The sequence below is a fragment of the Chelonia mydas genome, chromosome 9, assembly GCF_015237465.2.
Source record: "Chelonia mydas isolate rCheMyd1 chromosome 9, rCheMyd1.pri.v2, whole genome shotgun sequence".
NCBI classification, from domain to species: domain Eukaryota; kingdom Metazoa; phylum Chordata; order Testudines; family Cheloniidae; genus Chelonia; species Chelonia mydas.
In genome coordinates, this window is record NC_057855.1 from 80,658,266 (window position 1) to 80,671,103 (window position 12,838).

Consider the following 12,838-nt stretch of genomic DNA (forward strand, 5'->3'; position numbering starts at 1 on the left):
AGGCCTGATGAAAACAACACACAAACAAATCCGCCAGTCACTAGTAAAAATGTTACTCCAAGGAAATTAAAAATTGCACACCCTGGCACACACCTGCCCAGACCTACCGCCTCAAGATCCACGAACACTTGTGGCAGGCGTACTTTGTTGGCAGGTCAAGATCTCATGCTGAGTTGACAGCTGTTGTAACATTGATGTTTCTTCCTGATTAGCTGGGCTTTTCCCAATCCTCTTCCCCATCCTCCCAGCCAATCACATCTTCCAGGTCTCTCAAAATCAACTTCCAAATCCCCAAGGGATTGAGGAGTGGGAAGGGGGGGGAGCATCTACAAGTGTGAAGTCATCAGCCGAGGGGAGCCAATGGGGTGGGCATTTTGGGGTCAGCTGCCCTCAGCATGTCAACTTCACCTGCAAGCTTCCAGCTCTTGCTGCCTTGGCGGATTATCAACAGAGAGTGGAATCAATGCTGATCTATCTCTGCCTCCATCCTAATAATGGCCAGAGTGCTGAGCTCAAACCCCAGAGCTCTCCGCGCAGCCAGAAGCGAAAATCCATCTTTAAAAGCTCCCATTAAATAGATCTGAACTGAGCCTCTGATTCTGACAGGCATCTTGCAGCCCCGCCGGGTTACTCCAGCCTGCTCTGAGCTATCCAGCCTCCAGCCACCGCCAGCATCTTAGCCATAAAGTCCCAGGCTGCTGCTGGGAGGGTATCAGCTGTTGCTGAGTTTCTTCAGCGACCTACCCATCCTCTGCATGTGGGGCTGGATCGGTGCCCGGGAAACGCTGGGATAAGGTCCCCGGCCGTGGTCGGTAGTCCTCACGCACCCAAATGCAGCTTAGCTTCCTTCCCCCTCCCCTCTCTGCTGCCCATCGTAGCGGATCCAGACGCTCCGGGCTCCCCCCCCCCCGTCCCCCGCCCTTCCCAGGAAAGCTAGAGTCACTCCGCATCCCCACCCCAGCCCCGAGTCCCCCCTGTCCCCTAGCGCGCGGATTCGAGGGGGATCCTTCCCGCTCTCCCGGGCGACATTCCTGTTCCCCCACCTGTCCCAGCAACGGCTGGACGTGCTGCTCTCAGCAGCTGTCTCCCCCCCGCCCCAGCGCCCCCGTGCAATGGGAGGGGAACCCCCCCCCAGCTCATCAACGCAGGGGGATCGGAGTCCTCATGCACCGCGGCGTGTCCCCTTCCCCGCGCCGGGGGATCCGAACCCTCCAGCCCCCCACGCAAATGGCTGGAGAGCCCCTGCATCGTCATGCAAAGGGGCCGGGAAGCCCCCACACCGCGCCATCCCTCCCCAGCCCAGGCGGGGAGAGCAGAGCCCCCGCTGCCGCCCTCACCGCGGTGCCGCTGCTGCTGGCGGGGGCGCTGCCTTCAGCGCGGGGCGGCCGGGGAGCCCGGGCGGCTGGCCGGGGCGTTCATGTTTGCGGCGCGGGCGGGCGGAGGAGGCGGGGGCCGAGCCGGGGCTGCAGAGAGGGCGGCTGCCTCTGCGCGTGTGTGTGCCCGGCAGCTTCGCCCAGCCTGGCACTCCGCAGTGCTCGCACGGCGCATGTGCTCCGCACCCCCTGGCTGGGGACAGCCCACATGCGAGGCGGCTGGGGCTGGCCCTCTCCAGTGGGGGGGTCGGGGGGGGCGCCGTCTGCTGATTTCATTCCCCATCACCCCGGCCTGCCCGAGCTGGGCCGCCCCCTCCCCTTCATCTCCCTGAGCATCCCCCCCCCCCCAGCATTTGACTCCTGTTTGTTACCCCCTTTGATCGGGGGTGGGGCCCCACACCCCACTAACTTTATTCTGTCATTATCCGAGTGATCAGATCTGCGCAGACCCCCCCCCCCCCGAAGCTCCCCTGCATCAGCCAGCCCGGTGCTCTACGCTGCCCACCCCACCCCCCGTGTATCCCCACCTCCGCGTATTTCCCCATAGCCCACAGTGATCCCAAAGCACAAAATACTCGGTATCCCCCCCCCCGCCCCCACCGCGTAGCCTCGAGCTCCTCCCCACCGTGTATCCCCCCGGGCCTCCGCACACACATGTCGCCTCTCCCCTCCTTGCACCCACGACTGTAATTCCGTTGAGCACTCAGATGCCATGGGGCGGGAGGGACAGCCAGCTAGGCAAATGCTGCTTCCTCGAGATAACCCAGCAACGTAACTAGGGCTCAAAGGGTAAGACTTTACCGGCAGGATCCCCTCTTCTTCTCTCCCCCTCCTCATGCATTCGGCTCATTCCTTTAATATGCCCATCTGCCTTCCCATCTCAGCCCCGGAAGTCCTGCGCGCCGCTCCCAGCCGGCAGTTTAGTTTCTTAACTTCTCCATCTGGGTAGAGACACAGGGGAGGCGGAGGAGGCAAAGCCTCCAGGACAAACTAATTGGCTCCGGTGTCTAGAAACTGAAAGAGCTGGTCACAGTAACTCAGATTTACCCTCACCGCGGTGGCGTCCCTCTCAGCCGCCAACCCGGGAGGCAGACACCGGTGAAAATGCCCGCTCAGCATCCTCCCCTCCCATTCATATCTGAAGTAGCTATTCGGCCCTGCGTGGGCAGTGCTGTGACAAGCAGCTGGTTGTGAGCCGTGCAGGTTCTTTGCGTGGTACTAGATCATTGACTTGAACTGTGAGCAGGAGTTTGTAAAGGCAGCAGCTCTACGCGGCGAGCCAGCAGGACAGTCTCCCAGGGGGAAAAAGACTCAGTGCTACCATGATCATGTGTCTATTGTACAGTTTGTGGACCCTATCCTACCCCCTCTGCTGTCAACAGGAGTTTCCCCCTTATCTGTAAAGATGGCTGGATGAAGATTTAGGTGAGCTATAAGCAGCTGCCTCAGCTTGAAGCTGTCCTTTGCTTATTTTGTATACACGCTTAACTCCCATTAATATTAGGGGGAGCTGCAAAGGATACTGTCCCAGCAGATCAGGTGCCTTAGTTTGTTGCCGTTAATACACAAGGGTGATGTTATTGTTTTTGCTGGTTTTATATGTCAGCGTGGACAATGTGTTTGTACTCAGACACGACACAGAAGACAACTGGGTCCCTGCCTTCAGACGCTTAAAATCTAGGGGGCCAATCCTGCATAGAATTTAGACCACTCTTATATGTCTTTCTCCTGCAAAGGGCTCCACAGAGCCTTCTGCTCCAAGCTGGAATAAGGACCAGGTCACATGGATGATCAGCCCCTTTTGCAAGATCAGGGCTGTAATTTCTTCCACAGAGTCCTATTGATTTCAGGTAACACTAGGTGCTGTTATAGCTCTTTGCAGGATCAGACCCTCCGTGATGCTGTAATTTAATAAGTATTATTTAGCATAGTACATAATATATATAACATAAACATAATCATATATAACTTAATATTTCAGAGGTAATCCCCCACAAAGAAACCATTGCTTTCTAGTCAGTTATGCTTCCTGAATCCAAATTGAAAAATAAATACTAATGGGAGATGCAAGAAGATACCTTAAATCAGATCTAGTGGAAATTTAGGACAATTATTTTGTAGGTGTGTTCAGGGGTGCTGGAACAATTTTTATAGTGGGGGCGCTGAGAGCCATTGAACCAAACTGTAGACCCTGTATATAATGGAAACCACTTCAAGCCAGAGGGCGCTGCAGCACCCCGGTGCCCCTCGTTCCAGCACCTATGGCTTTGTTTGTTTTATTAAAACAGTTAACACATGCCTGACAGTAACTCTTACAAAGAGTTTAAAAAAACCCTACATTCTGCAATGCCTGGCATACTCAGGGAAATACAGTTTTGCTCCTAGGTTTGGACAAATCTCCCATTGTATCTTGTCCAGCAAAAAATTAAAATCCCAGTGGGTGTTTTTGCACTTCCAGCCAGGCTCGCCAATTCATCCCCTAGCACTTGAGGGTCAATGTTGCAAAGTGCTGCTGCTCTGGGACTGCTAATTTCATATGAGGAGAAAGGGGAAGCAAAGCCACCAGAAAGGAGGAGGAGATGGAACAAAACCAAAAGAAACAAAACTAACAAGAAGAAAAGGAGTACTAGTGGCACTTTCCACTGAATGCAGCCGATGAAGTGAGCTGTAGCTCACGAAAGCTTATGCTCAAATAGATTGGTTAGTCTCTAAGGTGCCACAAGTACTCCTGTTCTTTTTGTGAATACAGACTAACACGGCTGCTACTCTGAAAACTAACAAGGAAACTAAATAATTAAAAATGAAACTAAAGCCTTGTAGGTAAATTCACTTTCTTCTCCCAAAAAGAAACAACACACAGAGAGAAAAATTACAGCCAAATACTCCACCAACTCTCTCCACCCACCACCCCAAAGAAATTAGCAGACAATCCTCAAACTACAGAACCAACTCAACAATGGAGATGGATCCTGATCTATTTTGTTTCCATTCTGATGATGTACAGATGGGGCTTCCCTGAGAGAGGAAAGGGACATGGGGTGCATTTGGATATTCTACTCGTTGCTTCATGCTTCCTTGTTCCCACCAGACAACAATTCACCTCTATCTATGGCCCCCACTACCAGAGTATCTGAGCACCTCACAATCCTTTATTTATCTCCACAATCCCTCTCTGAGGTAGGGAAGTAGTGTTATCTCCAGTTTACAGCTGGCACAAAGAGACTAAGTGATTTGCCCAAGGTCAGCAGGAAGTCTGTGGTAGAATAAGGACTTGAGTCTGGATCTCCCAAGTCCAAGGCTAGGGTACTAAACACTGGACTGTCTTTCCTCTTGGACTCATTTGGTTGTCATTTATTCTTCTAGAATGGTGCCTTCCAGTTTCTGCTGGGTCCTGTTCTGAACAACTCCAGCGATAGCCCCAGAATCCTTTGCAGAGGTTGCAGCAGGGCTTCAAAGGAGGTGTTATAGCACTCACCACCGAGAATGGTGTTGCACACCTGAGATCCCAAGGCACTCCCATCATACGGCTGAGCAGAAAAAATAATCCCCTTTTCTGAGAGGTCCTGTGGCTGAAGCACCACAGTCAGAGAGAATGGTTTGAGACTGGCCTGTTGGTGATTGACTGTCAAAGTCCCAGTGCTAATCCAGCACTAGCCCCTTACGTATGGTACCAAAGTAGCCTGCACCTAAGCTCTTCCCTGACCGTGAGTGCTTAAAACCATGCAAACCACAGCCATCTAAACCAGGGGAGAATCTCATTGCTAGCCAGTTTCTCAGAATGACATTTGTCTACAGATTATAGGTCTACAGATTGTAGGGTAATAATACAGACATTTGTCTGTATTACAGACATTTGTCAACAGACATTTGTCTACATATATAGGTAATAATAAGACTTTTGCACTTCTCTAGCCCTTTTCATCTCAAAGTGCTGGCAAATTTTAATTAGTGAAACTTAACCCCCTCCCGGTGAAGTAGATAAGACAGAGAAATCAGGCACAGTTCGGTTAAATGACTGACCACAACAGAGCTCAAAATGGAGTCCAGGAGACATGACTCCCAGCTTCCTGCTCTAGCTATTAGACGACATGACCTCTGACCTGAGGCTGAATTGACACAGTGGACCTGTTCTGTATTCCCTTTTTATCTTTGCACCGCAGATAAATGTCTCATGGGGACATCTTGACCAAGACGTATTGTATCGGCCAGGGGAATACACCAGATAACCCGATAAGTTTTCGTTATCTTGGGCTATAAATCTATGATATGTGCAACATGTTCTCTGCTTTAAAAGCTGCTGAGTTATCATGAAACTGCATTTTACATAAGGTTTGTAAAATTCAGTGTGATTTCTCTTCAATTCAGTCAATTTTAAAATGGTTAGATACAGGATTCTAATTAAAAAAAAATTGATAATGTGAAGACAGCTAAAGGTATTAGCTTTCTAGATGTACAGCTTTCTGATGGACTGACGATGATAGCAGTAAAAGTGAAGAGCATACAAACATTTGCAGCCTTGATTACAATCAAAAGCAAGCACAGTGATTTTCAGAGGTGCTTTATATTCCAGAACAGTCATTCTACTGAATGTTCATTTGCTGCTACACAATAAACAAACTCTGGGTAATTTCTGCTGGAACCTTTCCGGGAAGGTGGCTATTGTTTGGTTGGTTGGGTTTGGGTTTTTTGGGGGGTGGTCCTTTTTTTTTCACCCTGTCACATCATATGCAAAGGAGAGGTTATCCCACAAAATTAAGGGGCAGTCAATGTAGAAACAATGAAAGGAAACACTGTTTCATGCCAAGAGAGCTCAACCTGTGCAATGTGCAGCCACAGGAGGTCAAGTCAAGAATTGGGGCTGGATTTTATAAAAGGGTAGACTAATATGATGAGCAATAATATTATTCAGAGCATTAGCTTTATGAAGTGCTTGGGAACATTTACCAACCCAGGCACATCCTTGCTGTATCAAGCTATGCTTGATAATGCTGACAAATGCTTACGGTATTTTACTCACTCATCAATAATAAAATAAATTCTCACCCTGACCATGTGAAATTTTGCACCACTGCTTTAATAATGTTTATAGTGATGCAAACTAAGACAAAGGAAGAGTAATCAAAAGCTGATCGCCACAGGAAGGAATTTATCTCTGTAATGTGCAGCACTGTACAATTAGCTAGATATATTAGACAGTGTTTTACACCTTCCTCTGAAGCATAAGGCATTTGGCCACTGCCAGAGGCAGGATGGTGGACGAGGACAAATGCCTGACTTTTGTACATAAAAAAGATGTTACAGCTCAATATATCTTACTAAATAAAGCAACAATGCACAATGCATCCTTTAGTTATAACCCTCTCTCCCTTGAATTACTAGGACTGTCATATGCCCATTGGCACACAGAGGGGAGGAGAGCTAAGAAAGTGCAATGCTGCCATCCCTTTTTAGAATCCATCTCACCACATTCCTGAATCCAAAGAGAGGATGCAAAAAAAGGCAGCTTTTCAAAAATAAAACACAACCTCTCCCATGTTAATGACATATCAATGTGAAAGGCAAAGTGTGGCCTTTAGCCTTTATATCGGCCAGCACCAAAGTCTCCATTTTCATCAAAACCTGCGGATGTTTGTTAGGAGAAAGCTCCTATCACCTGTGGCCACTGGATTCAGGAACCAGGATTAAATTAGCACCTTGATAAAAGGGGATAAAGATTGGCTTGCAGAGGGGAGGACAGGTGCTGTCCTGAATAGGGATGATTTCTGGAATTGAGGCCAAAACATCTGAGCCTTGTCTGAATGACAGCATCCCCCATTGCTAACACTCAGGAAGCTGTATTGATGGTGAGTTTGGAATTTGAATTTTGCCGGCATAAACCAGGTCCTTCTGTGGAATCAATTTCACTGTCACATTCTCTAGCCTGGGCCCAGTGCTGCTGTGTGCCTTGGCTGCCCACCTTGCAGGTGAGGGTTTTTTAAACGAACCCAAATATTTTTGCTGATTTGTAATTTTATGGAAACATTCTCTCCATGGCCAGTGACGGAGAACCCCACTTTCTCACACCAAAGCTAATTCTGAAGGCTTAACTGTCTGACCAGGTCCCTTTAAATCTGAAGAACTGGGGTTCTACATTTTAAATCCAGAGTAACTCAGTTAAGACCTGGTTTACACTAGGAATTTTCTTCTGTATAGCTGTGTCTCAGGGGTGAATACCAACCTAGCCTTCGGTGTAGACCACTGCTAGCTTGCTGAGGTAGAAGAAAAAGTGTTCATTTTGTTGCTTTTTAAAAAGTAGCTTTTCTCAATTGGACACTGTAAATAGCAAAACAATGAGGAAGCAAATTATAACTGTAGAAAAGGGCGTGGGATGATTTATTATACTTAATTTATACTGCAATAGTATTTTGATCTTCAAAGAAATGCTGTTTCATAGAGGAAGATCCAGGTGAGATGCCTTTTTATGTTAATTACAAACTTTGCTACTGTGGTGTTCTATTTGTAGGACAAACATTCTAACCAGCTCAAATGATTTTTTGGTGCATTTGAGAGAGGAAATATATTACCCTACAGATAAACACAGGTTAGTGCTTCTTACGATGGAGCCATTAGTTACATAAAAATGGACATGTCGCTGTGACGTTCCCCTCTGGTGTTATCCGGACCGGTGATCTGCTAGGTCACTCCAATCCTTGACTCTGGGAGCCAGCCTGACCCTGCTCTGCTGTGAGAACCCCCACTCCTGGGCTGTTCACGCACAGCTTCTCTGGCACGTAAGCTGCTCCTTGGATTGTGCAACCGAATGACACTAGCCAATATCTCCGGTCCCAGACACAACTCTAGGAACCTCTGTCTTGCAGTGTCCAGTTACGCCTGCTGGATACTGCAAGCTTATATGAGTTCGTCAATTTAACAGGAAATTGATATGCACCAGGCTTGTTATCCCAAGGGGAGTCTCTGACATGCTTCAAACCAAACGCACTGCTTCAGGTAGAATAAACAAACAGATTTATTAACTACAAAGATAGATTTTAAATGATTATAAGTCAAAACATAACCAGTCGGATTTGGTCAAATGAAATAAAAGCAAAATGCATTCTAAACTGATCTTAACACTTTCAATGCCCTTACAAACTTAAATGCTTCTCACTCACAGGCTGGCTGGTTGCCCTTCAGCCAGGCCCTCCCCTTTGATCAGCACTTCAGTGGTGATGTCTGTAGATGGAGGTGAAAGAGAGGAAGAGTATGGCAAATGTCTCTCCCTTTTATCATGTTCTTTCTTCCCTCTTGGCTTCGCCCCCCCCCCTTCAGAGTCTGGTGATCATTACCTCATCGCAGTCCCAAACTGACCAAAGAAAGGGGGGGTGGCTCACTCAAGAGTCCAACAGATCCTTTCGTTGCTGCCTAGGCCAGCCTCCTTTGTTCCTGTGAGGCTGGACTGGGTTTGTCCCATACCTGCCCTGATGGGGTGTGAACTGCCCCTCTGCTCTCAGCCTGAACTTATTTTAAGACATGAAGACACATTTTCAGGCTCATAACTATACACATGAAATTACAACCTATAACATTACTGTAACAACAATTACTATAACATCATTATAAGAACAATGCTCAGTGCATCATGATCCTTCCGAAGACACCCGACATGACAAAATTTGCATTAGATACCACAGAATCATATTATAAGGATGAACATGGGGGTGTAGGGTTTTCCCACGAGGTAGAGAATGTCACAGTTGCCATAGCAGAAAAGATGTACAAAAAACTGGGATCCCCTAATGACAACATATCAGCTTGCTTATACACAGATAAGTAACAGGATTAACGTCTAAGCCCAGTCTACCCAGGTAGCATAAGAAAGTAGACCGTATAAGGATGTCTGGTGTATGCCAAACTTCTTAATTCAATCATGGGTTGTTTTGCCCCTTTGCTGTCTGTTGCTTGAATGTGGCTAACTGAAAGAGGTCACCATATGTCCCTCTCCTGCGCTCCCTCCTCTTTGTGCTCCAACTTGTGTCCCACCGTCACAGAATTCACCCTAACCACTGAATCATTGTTATGTCATACATAATATCCAGGCTTTCTGTGTGTGGTCATGTCTCCTGCTAGTAGCTGAGCCCAGGGTCTGTAGCAGCCTACTGTTTTCTTACAGCTCTCCTTTAGTTCAAGTGAAGAGACCTGTGCCTGTGGTTTAGCAAGTCCGAGATCCTATCCCTATTGATAACTATGGTGCCTGTGTGCATGCACCAGAACTCATTCCATGTGGTCTCTTTCTCTCTCTTTTTCAGTCCCCATCCTGTCTTCCTAGCACGACCTGGACTGCGATGCTTGTGGAGGCTGCGGCTTCATCTCCATGGTGCTCTGATGTCCAGCTGCTGGTCTCTTCCTTTGCCATGCTGTCTCCTCATTGTAATTCCTACCTCTTGCCCCTGCGTGCACAATGGGTGTGCATTACAGTTGCTTGGGAAAGCTCTGGAGATGCATGTTTGCAGGGATGAGGAGAGGTGACCCAGTTTTAGCCTGCCCCTGCCCTTTTTCATGAGACCCCACCCCTTTTCTGATTGCAGGTAATGCCCATGCACTCGCATTTATGTACTTCACTCTGTGCAGAGCATATCAGCACTGTATTCTCCATGTAGGATGTGATACTTTCCCCTGGCATGGATGTCTCTGTGCTGTTTGGACAATGGAACTGAGCCCACTAGTGCCAGGCCTGAATTTGGCCCTTTGCTACCATGATGCACTGAATGGATTGTCTGTCTCCTAAGATTTGATTCATCCCGGTGTAGATATCAGTAATTCCCATAGTCTTCAATGGGAGTTATTGGTGTCCTGCCAATGGGAGAATCTGGTGCCCAGAATTCAAGCAGTCTCAGGGCTCTGCCCCACCCCCATCTCTGTCCTCCCTGCCCCAAAGCCTCTGCACCCACACATGCATACCCATTCAGTGCCAAACATTCAGCTTGTCTCTCTTAATACACACTCTGCTGCCTGGATTACAGGCAACTACTTGCAGAGCTGGAGAAGGAGTAATACTGAGGAATTGCTCAGAGGCATTTGACCAGAAATAGTGATGAAATTCTTCATGCCATTGCTCATCTACTTACTTGTATTACGGCTGTGGAAAGTCTGTGGATCAGGCCCAGACTTTGTGCTGCATGAATGGAACAGGCTGCAGGTTCTAATATGTTCCCACCCACATTTCATCTGTGCTCCTGAAATTGCTACTTCTTTCTTCGATGGTGAGTAAGGGATAGTTCCCTGCACATGTTTGACTGAGACTCATATTTATGGAGCTGCTCACAAGTGCAGAGCAGAAATGTTATACTCATGCTGCTGCGGAGTCAAGCAGATGCTAGAGGACAGAATGAGTGACCTAGTGACACACTTCTCTGTTAGGCAGAAGCAGTACTCAGTGCTAAAGAGGTCTGGAAAGAAGCTTAGGGGGATCGATCATAATCTGGGGGCAGCAGCTTTGGTAAGTGCTCAGAGTGCAGCCCTCAGCAACGCAGCTTGACTTTTAATTATTATTGTTTCTGAGTCTGTGCCCACTTCATACCCCCCTTCCACTTTAAGTATGGGCTATACTATTCCGTTGCTCTGTGCAAAAGGAATCGGAGTGGGGAAGATTCCTTTATGGATGTGGAGTCTAGAGAGGCAAATGCTGAATCACATCACTCAGAGGAAAAAAATATTTCTAAATTGGTTTTATATTTAAACCTCACAAGACACCAATCTTGCTATCTTCAGCTTCGATCTACCAAACTGAGCAGGGCTAGGATTGACATGTAGTTAGAAAGAAGGCAAGCCCTGATGGTCCAGACAGGGGTACTTCCCCCGTTGAACCAATGTCCCAGTGAGGGGCTAGGAGGTGCAATGGTAGTGGTGCAATGACTTCTCCATGAGATCCAGAGGTCCCAACCACTTGACCACAAAGATCCTGTGGCAGTTTATGCAAGAGTTGGCTCAGGAGTCCTGAGCATTTAGAGTCTGCTTGTAGTTTCCATAGGACATGGTGTCCTTCTCCCCCTGCCCTATACTGTTGCACAGGACAGGAGAAGAAGGACGCCATCTCCTACTGAAACTGTATCAGAGTACAGTGTTGTACAGTATAGCTGTGCACTATTAATCAGTCGTATTCCACCCTCAAGGTTACTCATTTTAGTGACAAGTGATTTTATATATGCAGGGCCTGATATTTAGTTTAGTAACACTCAAAGGCATATGCAGTGCTCGTAATTTGTTCTTACAGTTACTGGCACTGCATGCAAGTCTGGTAATTACACATGCAACTGCATCTCATTAGCTAATTGCTCTGACAGTGGTAATTGCATATACAAACTGAGTAGGGAATTGTCCATTCATTTTATGTGTGCAGTACCTAAACAATCTCACATTAAGCCCACCAACTATAAAGCCCTTTGGAATCCTTCAAGCGAAAAGGTGACATACACATGTAAAATTGTTAATAATTATGATGATTATGGGATGTGTAGTAGAGCTTTTGAGCTCCAGGTCACTGATATATAACATTGTGTGTCAGCTGCTACCTTTCTGCCTCCTGAATGATGTCCATTCCCCTCCTCCTCTTTGTGTTTCCTCTTTCTCTGATCACTCTGCCATCCCCACTGAGATAGCTAGCTCCTTCCTACGTCTCTACCATCCTTGCTGACCTGTTAGATTAGATCTGTGGCAGATCTTGAAATAAGGCTTTTATGGAAGTCAGTTAGGTCCCCATCATCCACCATCTTTTGACTCTGACTTACTTCCTTTAAAAGGACTATCAAATTTGTAAGGCCTGGCTTTGCTTTTGCATGTGGTCCTGCTGGATGCCTTTGATCAAGCTCTAACTCTCTTTGTGCATCTAGATCCTCTCTCCGGGAAACATTTCTGATCCATTTGAAGCTATTGAAGTTGAGCTTGTAGTATCACAGATCTCTCTCCTTTAAAAAAATAAAGTTAGTGGGTAAAATCCTGGCCCCATTGAAGTCAGTGGCAAAGCTCCTATCGGCTTCAATGGGCCCAGGATTTCACCCAGTGAGTGAAAAGTAGCCAGAATTCAGTACTAGAGACTAAAGTCTCCCCCCCCCAAACCCCATAATAGAATTGACATAGCCAACAAGGGGCCATCTGGATACTAGGGAAATTACAACTCATAATTTACCACTGGTATAGCTCCAACTGTGGTTGAATGCTGTAACTGTGGTTTAAAGATAGGCCTCCAAGAGGCATCCTTAGAAACACCTGAGCTCCATCTGCTTTACAATTTCCACCATGCTCCACCGGAGCAGTAATGCCGTTGGTGAATTACGGCTCCTAACTCATGAGTGACCAGCAGACTCAGCAGGGAATAAATCAGCCTGAAATGTTGTGAAGGGAGCTCAAGATTTTTGTTACAAAACTGCTTGGGCCAGAGATGGCTTTGATTGGCCAGTTATTCTGAATCACAGATACCTCTCGGACAGTTG

The 12,838-nt window shown here is 47.3% G+C and overlaps 1 protein-coding gene across 2 annotated transcripts in view; it reads right to left on the minus strand.

Annotated features, from left to right (window-relative positions):
- LOC102948125 (wiskott-Aldrich syndrome protein family member 3) overlaps nt 1-2,319 on the minus strand; it is a 50,251-nt gene extending 47,932 nt beyond the window's left edge. Inside the window, exon 1 of one of the 2 annotated variants that reach the window (XM_043522680.1) lies at nt 2,175-2,319. The gene's annotated coding sequence lies outside the window, so the exon portion shown is untranslated. Of the gene's footprint in view, nt 1-1,337; nt 1,523-2,174 lie in introns of those variants that run through there. The other variant, XM_007060170.4, reaches the window with a different exon arrangement.
- Nucleotides 2,320-12,838: the final 10,519 nt, after the last annotated feature.